This window comes from Rissa tridactyla, chromosome 16 (assembly GCF_028500815.1).
Source record: "Rissa tridactyla isolate bRisTri1 chromosome 16, bRisTri1.patW.cur.20221130, whole genome shotgun sequence".
Lineage (NCBI taxonomy): Eukaryota > Metazoa > Chordata > Aves > Charadriiformes > Laridae > Rissa > Rissa tridactyla.
The window spans coordinates 7016210-7026068 of record NC_071481.1 but is presented as its reverse complement, the minus strand read 5'-3'; positions in this window follow the sequence as shown (position 1 = coordinate 7026068).

The window sequence follows — 9859 nt, the reverse complement described above, 5'->3', positions numbered from 1 at the left end:
AAAACTCATTTATGTCCTGTCTCTCACTATAGGGCAGGAGCTGGCTAAGACCCGATATCAAACCTGTTCTTTAAAGCTCCTGGAATAAAGGCAAGAAAAAGGGAAAGTAGAAAGGAAAGAAGTGTGGGAAGAGCCTGGGGGATTTCCTTGCTGGGCTGCCATTCCCTGTGCAGTGTTTGTGCTTCCTTCAACCTTGCGTGGAAGGAGTGGCCCTCAAGGAGGGTCTTAATTTGTATTTTTATTATAGGTGGCTAATATATGCACTAGTAAAATGGCCAAACCCGTAGGCATCAGCCAGAAGTTCCCAAGACGATGGTTACTTCCTTGTCTTGATATTCACCCTCCCTTTTAGTGAAGACACAGAGCCACTTTGTTCCCACAGCCTGAAACTTTCCCTCTGAGCTGATATTTTTTTCTGTGCAGGAGAAATCTTTTCCACACCTCATGGAATTTTGCTGATACTGGTGCATTAGCCCAGGTGGGACGGGGCCCTTTGCTATTCCTTTTCAAACACCTCTCTGATATATTTTTTTTTTTCTTCCAACTAAAACCTGTAATTATCAAGTGTTGTTGTTAGATGCTTTTCCCCTGTCCACCTAAATCAGAGACGAGAGCCCCGTGTCCCCTCTGCATGTCGAGTTTCTCCTGCAGCCGCACACATGAACTTTGGGGTCTGGCAGTTTTATTTGTAGAGGTGACATCATGGCTTTTTTCCATGGCAACTCATCGCAGCGCCCAGGAGGATGCTGGACACAGGAGCTGAACGCGAGGAGATTTTCAATGGGAACGGAGCAGGCAGCCGAAAGCAAGTCTGAGACATTAATTAATTAATTAGGATAAAAATAAAAAGCAGCATGGGAAGTCCCAGAGGCCACTGGGCACTTAAGCTGCAGAAAGAAAGGGATACTCATCCATCCATCCCAGTGTGATGTTTTCTTGCAGAGACACACACCTCTGGTAAAGAGCTGGACTTGGAATTAGCCCCATTTTAGAGGTGGGAAAATTGAGGCATGGGAAAGGAGAACTGCCTGTGGTTAGGCAACGTTAGCTGGAGGCAGATCTTCCCAAGCCCTCCTTTCTAATCCTCTGCCTTAGCTACAATAATTTATTGGGATTTTCAAGTCTCTGGGGACTGTTGGCGAGGCGCAGTCGTGGGTGTTTGTGTTGTGTCTTCTGTATGAGAAGAAAGACTTTTCTCCATCAGCCTCTGGGGCAGGAGTGGGTTCCTGGCATGTGTCCTCAGCCACCTGTACAGCGTCCTTGATTTTGCTAGGGACTCTGCTGTCAAATTGTTAAATACAAAATAAATATTCAGATTAATTTAACATTAAATAAATGCTTAATTCCCTTCATCACTGGACTTCGGCTGTGCTGGAACTGGAGATCTCGGGAGGGCAGATGTTGCACTGTGGAATTTCATTGGAATTCGCTATGGTCCTTACCTACCAGACAGGCTGGAGGCTCCTTGTCCGTGCACATACCCGCTCAGAGGAGGCAGCAGTCCCTGCTTAGCCCTGTGTTACCTCTTTTTATCATCACCATCTACCAACAGGGTGGTTTATTTTTTTTTCCAGAGCATTCCAGGATGAGGAAAATTGCATTTACATACAGAGCCAGTGCATAGAGATAATGAGAAGTGCTTATTGCTCTCCTTCTAGCAGGAGACTTGGTTTCTATTGTTGGGTTTTTTTTCTGGTTTTTTGGGGGTTTTTTTGATTTATTCTTTTTCATCGTGCCCAAACCTCACAGCCCACTGACTCAGGCTGTGTTTGAAGTCTGCAAACAGGAGAGCCTTGCGCTTGCATACTCGTGTAATTCTGAAGCGTGAGTGAGCTGAAGAACAAGTCGGGAAAGCCTGTCCTCTGCTTGGCCACTGGATGCCCTTGAGCTGGTCCCACAACTCACCTGGGCTGGTCCCAGGCATGAAACGGGACTGGAAATACTCCTCTGCAGTGCCTTGGTGTTTAGAGGCGCTGCCGTCCACCGGCTGTTATCTGACCCTGGCTGGGTAAGCCGCAATCTAAGAGACGGGACTTCTGCTGAGCTCAGAGTCTATTTTTAGCTTGTCCTCCCCCAAATTTTGTCTCATTTACGCGCCGATGCAGCCCGTCTGAGTTCTCTGTGGGAGAAGGTGGCCCTTATTGATGGTGGGGTTTCCTAGGCATGGAGAGGATGAGGAGGAACGAACGCCGGTCGAAGGTCCCTGTGAGCTGCTTTGGGACATGGCAGCACTTTTGAACGTTGTGTTGTGCCCAGCACTAAATACCAGTTCCCCCAAAACAACTCTGTTTGTCTTCTCCCAAGGTCTCACATCTGCCTCAGCCTCCATGTTGGATGCTGCTCTGTTTTATAAATAAATATGCCGCAGCTACCAGATTTGTTGGTATGAATCCCAGGATTTTTCCTGACATATGTTATTTTCTTCGTAAGAGCCAAAAGCCATAGTAAGCAAACATTTTAACAGGCGCTGGAAACATGGGACGTGGGTTTCCCTGTGGCTGACTTATTTGTCTAGCAAGAACCATAAATTCTCAAGCTTCAGGCCTTAAGTCAGCCTCTGGGAGTTGGGATCAGGGAGAAGACTCTCGACCCGGCATCTGCTTGCAGAGTTTCTTGTCATTTCCCCTAAAGCACGTCCTTCTCGGTGAAGACAAGATGGCTCATTAGGGACGCCATATATCTGGTCACCCCAGTCTTCCTACAATGCTTTGTGACAAGGGGGAGAAAGAAGGTGCTCCGGGTTCGTGTGAATGCAGCGGAAAGGGAGACGGGGGGTTGTGGGTGAGTTTAGGGGCTCGGTCTGCCAGCGGCAGTGAATTTACTGCCAGGGACAGGTCTGTGGTGGGACTCTCAAACCAGACAGATCTGCGGGTGGATCCGTGTCTCTGTGTAGGACAAGGTGAGGGATCTGCGCAGGATCTGTCCTCCTGCAGATCACGGCTGCGCTGGAGAGCTTTCCAGCTCGAGGGAGATGGTGATATTCTCAGTGCTAGTGAGCTGCCTGTCGGCAGCAGTGCCATTATCAACAAATTTTGGTAGCAGCAAGGAGGAGCTTTACCCCTCTGCGTGCTCTGACCCAGGCTCAGTGTCCCGCTCTGCTCCGGGACAGCAGCCGAGCCAGTCCTGCTGCCTCAGTTTCCCCTTTTATCTCCAGGTCGTTTTTCCTGCATTTAAGTATGAGCTGCTCAGGGCAGGGACTGTATCCCACACAAGCACATCCTGCTTTTACAGTGTCGCTCCCCTTTTCCTGTGGGAAGGGTCCTCTTCAGCCCCCCGGTGTGCCCCACGGCCGGGGGGCTGCTCAGTGAGGGGCTTTGGGATGTGCCTGGGGAGGAAAGGGTGGATGAGCAGAGACAGGGATGGTGACAACAGCAAGGGGGGGGAAGAGGGGAGATCTGGCCTAGGGCTGGAGAACACCTGATTTTGGGGCGCTGTAGGAAGCTTTAATTTTTTTTAAAAGACCAAGGGAAGGACAGAAGTGAAAGGTGATGGGAAAAAGGGGTGTTTTTCTCCTCCCAGCAGCTGCTGTGGAAAATCTCACCCCAGGGAGGCAAGTCGTGGTGATCGATAAGACGAGTTTGCATCCCTCTTTCTCTGTCAACTTGACCATCTCAAGGGCATCTCCTCTGCTCTGGGTGGGCTTTGCCCCTTCCCCTGCAGCCCCCCGGAGCAGGAGGGGAGGAGGCGCGGAGAAGGCAGCGGTGTGTGTACAGGGTGATTGTCATGGTTACCTCCCTGACAAAACAAATGGCTCCACTTAATGATGGTCACCCAAACAGCTCCGGAAAGTGTGCGCTCATCAGCTGGCTGCCAGTGGGAAGCTGGGTGTTCGCTCCGGGAAGCGAAAAAAAACCCTCCCCGGCTCCTGGGCAGAGCTTCGCCACAGGGGCACATGTTGCTGCAGGCAGTTAGGTAAGCCCCTTCCCCATCCCGCACCCCCATGGACCACCCTGCGTCCCTGGCAGCCCCAGCATCCCTGTCCGATGGAGAGGGCCCCGGGGAGGGTCTGGGGGGGACGAATGCCACAGGTTGCTGAGGTGGCTGTTGTGCAGCGCTCCCCCCACCCCAAGCCCTGGCGCTTGCTCTCTCTCCCTCTCTCCCTCCCTTTTTCTCTCTCTCCTTATCTCCGTCTCTCCGTGTCTTTCAGAGACAAAAGCAGTCTGAAGCCGTGCCTGCTGCCTTCGGGATTTCTTCTGCCCTTCCTGCCCCCCCAAGCCCGGCTGAGGGCACTTGCAGGGGCTGGCAGGAGTGGGTGAAGTTGCTCCAACCCCCCATCCCCTTCCTCCTCCTCCTCTTCCTCCTCCTCTCTCTTCTTCCAGGAAAGGTAAGAAAAGCAGTGGCTACTCTCCAGTTGCTCCTGCACCTTTTTAGCAGGCTGGGCTGTGTGTGCTCTGCAGGGGTCTGTGTGTGTGTGTGTGTATGTGTGTGTGTGCGGGCTGTTACTTCCCAAGCAAGGCTGTGCACAATCTCAGCACAAAGCCGCTCTGTGAAGAGATCCCTTGTCATAATATTTCTGCAGGCACAAGCCCACACTTTGCAAGCTGCTGCTTCCCTGCCTTGCCTTTTCCCAGCTGGATGGTGAGCCCCTGAGCATCCCTCCCCTCCCCAAAATCGTACAGACATTTGTAGTGACTGTCTTCATCTCCCTGCAGGCAAAGCAAAGGAGACTGGATGGGGGGATGATGCTGGGGGTGACGGGCTTTTGCTCTCCTGGGCAGCTAGGTGGGATATCCCAGCTGTGGACACAGTGGTCTGGGGGAAGAGACGACTGACCTTGGCAGGGTGAGGGGGGGACTCTGATTCCCCCTGTCCCTGGTAAGGGTCAAAGCATCAAGGACCCGTCTTGCATTGCCATGCTTGGATGAGGCAGGGCAGGGGTGGATGGAGAAGGGCTGTGCTGCTCCTGGGGGCCCAGCATCCTTGGGTCTGGATGCATCCCACGCATGGGGCTGGCTGCCTCAGGGTGTTAGCCCAGCCAAAGATCTCTGGGCTGAGCCAGAGATTTTAGCCCATTTTAGCCCAAATGGGCTAAAACCTCCCTCTCTGGCTCAGCCCAGAGATCTTCCGAGCACTGGTGCAGCAGCAAGCCCAGTGAGGCAGGGGTTAACTAAACCCGTATCAAAAATGCTGTCTGCACAGGGACGTGATTGACGGCTCTAGAAACAGGGCTTGGGACATGAATCACAGTCCTTGAGATCCAGCTCTGGGGCAAGACCGATGGCCCAAGAGACCTGCTAGGGGGATGATTGACAGTCCCCAAAATCTGGCTCTGTGGGGGCTGTCAGTCACATCTCAACCTGGCGCTGCATCACCCTGGGAAGGGGGACCCTGCTTGCTGGGTGCCCCTCTCAGCCGGGTGCTGGCTGGAGCAGCATGCTTTCCCCCACCTTCCACAATGTCCATATCCGAGGCCTTGGGATGCCCCTTGGGGCAGCACTGTCCGGCTCCCAAAGGGATGCGTGCGTCTGGCCGGAAATCTTTGTCACCACTTCGGCAGTGGGGTACCAAGTACCCTGCAGAGGACCTGTCGCAGCTCTGGGGTGAAGCTGCTTTGCTGGTTTTCTCAGGAGCTGGGATATCCCATGCTAGCATTTCGAGGTGAAGGGAGGCTTGAGATGGGCGAACGGCTCCTGGAGCTTTTCATGAGAGGTTCCCACAGGTCTGCCATGGTGGATCCGCGTCTCTTCCAGGAGGTGCTGCTGGTCAACCAGCAAAGCCTCCCCTCCCTACCCTGTGCAAGGGCTCGGAGAGGAGAGTGCTGCGCGCGCTGGTTCAGACAGTTTGCTCCTATTGCTTCCTAAAAATATTTTAGGGGGTTGATCCCCGTCCCCTGGCAAGGTTTGAGTCTCGTGCTTTTGGGGGAGAGCAATTGGAGGGGTCCTGCACGTCTTAGACATGACCTGCAGCTGATGGGGGTCAGGAAGGCAAAGTCAGGGGTCCACCAGCAGTGTGCCCCCAAGCCATACCACCTTTGCCAAGCCAGGGGAAATACCGAAGCCTGGTTCTGCTTGAGAGCCCCAAAAGTTTGAGAAGTGCAGGGCTTCTCCTGCCTTGGTTTTGCGAACGGGGGGGGAGTTTGCTCCCCCGTGGTGGTGGCCCAGCAGCTCCCAGGGTTGTGGTGCAAGAGGCACCCCGCCACCAGCCAGGGAGGTCCCTCCAGAGCTGTAAATCTGTACATCCCACCAAGGCACGCCGGCTGTAATCATCCTGACAAGCCACTGGATGTCAGTGTTGATTGATACAGATGAAGCGGAAGGAATATTTTACCCAGCTGCAGAAAAACAGTCCCCCTCTGAGCAGCGTGGATAGGACCCAGGTCTGGCTTGGACCTTGGGGGTGAGATTTCCAAGGGAACCCATGTGGGGCTGGGAAGAGGTCACAGCAGGGCAGTGCAGCGATTCAGGAGCCCAAAAAAGCGTCCATTGCAATGGGTGGCACCAGGGCTGGGCTTCGCGTGGCTGTGTTTTTGTCTTGGGGGACAAAAGGAACCAGGGCTGCCTCTGGACATCTGCCCTTCAGCCATGAGGGCCAGGTGGGGACGTGCTGCAGGCAGCACAGGTTTTATCCCAGCTGCCAAGTCTGGTTTGGGTCTTACTGGCTTGTTGGCTGTGGGTGCCAGGGACCCTGTGGTGGTGTCACTGCTGGGACCCTAACCTGCTTTTGGGAGCTGTGCAGAAGCCAAGCTGCATGCTCATGTCTACAGCATTCAGTTTGCTCTGTTCTATTCACTGCACAGAAATACACCTTAGAAGAGCATTATTCTGCCTCCGTCTTTACTATACATGCTCAAAAGCCAGATTTTTTTGAGGGCACATCAGTGTTTAGAGATGCTATGGGGCACCCAGGCAGCTCTGAGCAGCACTCCAGGCATTGCACCCCTTTTTTGGCCACATAAATGCCCTTTCCAACCCAGTCCTTTAAAATCCAGCCCTGAGCCTCACCCGGTGTGTTGGGGCAGGCGCCTGCAGCCAGGTGGAGCGGCTGGTGCAAGCTGCAGGAGAGCCTGCGCGTCGCAGTGAAGCAGAGCCCTGCGCACTCTGCACGTCACCGGGACCGTCCACAGACGTCGGTGCAGCATCAGTCCCGTCTCCACAAATCATGCACAGATATTGGCTGGGGGTATTAGCCTGGAGCAGGGCAAGCACGTTACTAGCATCGCTCCCTCCTCCGTGGCCATGAAGAGGGGCAGATTCTTAAGGAAAGAGTGTTTAAAAAGTGAGGGGGAAAAAAGAAAAAGAAAGGAAAAACATATAGGATCCTGTGCCAGGTCTTGAGTGTGGCTGGCCAAGGGATGATTTTTGTCCCCAGCCCTGAGCTGCTCCCTAACTGATGGGATTACGGGTGTGGGGTATTTTCGGTGATGCAGCGAGCTGGCTGAAGGGATTCTCTAATGGTTTCCCCTTCTCCTCCTGGGATGCCAAAGGCAGCGTGAGGCCGTGGGTCAGGAGGCGTCTGGCCAGGTCTGTGGGGTGGCCTCACGCCTGCAGTGCACAGGAGGCAGGTCAGTTTGGTGGCAGTGAGGGGACACGCTGAGCATGGGGTGGATGCAGGGATGCCCTGTGCGGCAGCACGTTTTTGGGATGTAGGATCCTGCCAGCTCCCGTCCTGAGGGTCCAGCCCCACCACCTGGATGGGGACCGAGTGCAGGTCCCGGAGCAGCAAAGGCAGGATGGGGAGCAGCTGGGGGGGCTGGCAGTGGGTTGCTGGGGGGCACAGGAGAGAGACACCAGCTCTCCCACTGCTCTCCTCCATGCCAGCCTCCCCACCATCCCCTTTCCACGCTGCAGTCACTTGATGGCGTTGGTGACACAATCTGTGTGGAGCAGCCGGCTGCCTCCCAGCTCCATCCCAAGAGCCTTGGAGCGGGAAGCAGCCGGGAAGAGCTCTCCAAGCCCTCCCTGTCCTTGTGGGGCAGGTTTTGCAGCTGGCATAGCAGGCAGGGCTGGTGCAGGGCTCTTCTGAGCTGGGCTGGAGCTGCAGGAGAGGTGCAAATCTGGTGTGCTTTATACAGGACAATCACAGGCTCTACATTCCACCAAGGGTCTCTTAATGCTTGTGCTGGCCTGGGTGATGCAGAAATCCCCGCTGGCGGAGGAGCTCCCATGGGAGACATGTCCCCAGTCTCCTGGTACAGGAGAAGTGGGGGGCTTGGATCTCAACCATGGTCTGCTGTAAGTCTCCGTAGCCAAGAGAGCTGCCAGGCTGAAGTCACTCCCCTGGAGCCTGAATTCACCTCTCTGGCAACCCCATAATGAATTGCCGTTGTGCCTAGCTGGTAGAGAACATCTTCCCCTTGTTATTTCTTGCTTGCTTTCTTCCCTGAGGCAAAATAATCCCCCCTCCTTCTTCCCCCGCCTGGCATTTAATCACTTCCCGATATCTTGATGGCCTCTGCCACATCTTGGCAGCAAGACGACCTTCATTATCTCTCCCTGTAGCAGGTGAACTCTTGCCAGCTTCTGACTTTACAAGCCCTGTTAGCATGGCTTGGAGCATCCTGGTGTGTGACAGCTTCCTGTGGGCTCACGGAGGATTCCTGTGCCGGAGCAGCTGAGCTGGACATGCTCCTGCATTTCCTGATCATGTAGGGCTACATCCCCCTGGATGCATCCCCCAACCCCAGTGGGCAGCTCCTGGTGGGAACAGTGGAAGGAGAGGAGGACTAAATCGGGAACGGCCGAGGTTGTTGGCTGGGATTCAGTAGTGTGCCTTGAGATTACTGCCCTCCATCATCTTCTGTTTGATTTACTCGGGTGCCGCGGCTGCTCTCCTCCCTCCCGGACAGTCCCACTTACTCTCCCTTGCTCTCTCTTTTCCCTCCCTTAGTGCCATTTTCCTGCCCGAGTGCTTGGCGAGCTCATGGCCTTGATGTCTGCAGTTCGCATCTACCATGGCATTTGCATATAAAGGTGGTTTTAATAACACAGGACTGCTAGGAAATGAGAAACTGATGTATTTCACTGCTGCTGGCTCCTCCTGGGCCTTGTAAATCATTGCATAAAGCATTGCAGAGCCAGCCAGGGAGAACTGCTGCCTAGCAACTTCTCCCGATGCCCCAGGGGAGCTGGATGTGGCCCGAGAGCAACCTGAAAGGTCCCCTTCGAAACCCCTGGGTCTTGGGGGAGATGAGCTGGAACAGAGGAAAACCTGCTCAGGGAAAAAGAGTTTGAAACGTAATTGGCAGAAGTAGCCACTTTGCATCTGAATGTCTCTGCTAAGCAAAGCGGAGGGATGAGTCAGCCTTTGCAGAAGGGATGTGGAGATGAGGGGCAGCAGAGCCATGCCACCACCCCAAAATGCAGCGACAATTTGCTGCCAAGGGCGTGGGAGGGCAGAGACGATGCCTGGCTCTGCCTCTCTGCTCTTCCTTCCCGTATGCTAAAGGAAAACTCTCAGGGTCATAGTCTTATCCTGGAGAAACCTGTCAGTGTGGAGGATAATGAGAAGCAGGAGGGCCATGAAAAGACAGTAACCCGTTTTGCCCAGACTCAAGCAGTAGGTGGGTGCAGGAGCTGGTGAGATGCGTGATCCACCCCTGCAACATCAGCCTCTGGGGCTGCCTGTCCCCAGCCAGGCAGGTTTCATCTGAACCTTCTCCCTTGCGCCGGTGGGGATTTGGGGCAAGTGTTTGCCTTGCATCTTCCCACCAGGGTCTTGTCTGCATCCCCATCTCCACCAGCGGAGCCATCAAGCCCATGTTTCATCCTGTCCTGGGTCAGTCACCTTTCTGTCTTCAGGGCTGCAGAAGCCAAAATGAGGTGGTAGAGGCACACAAGTGTTTTGGGCACTCGGGGCTCCTTATTCATTCGCACCTTTGCACCTCTCTCCGGCTCACTGCAGGTGACCCCACCGTCACTGA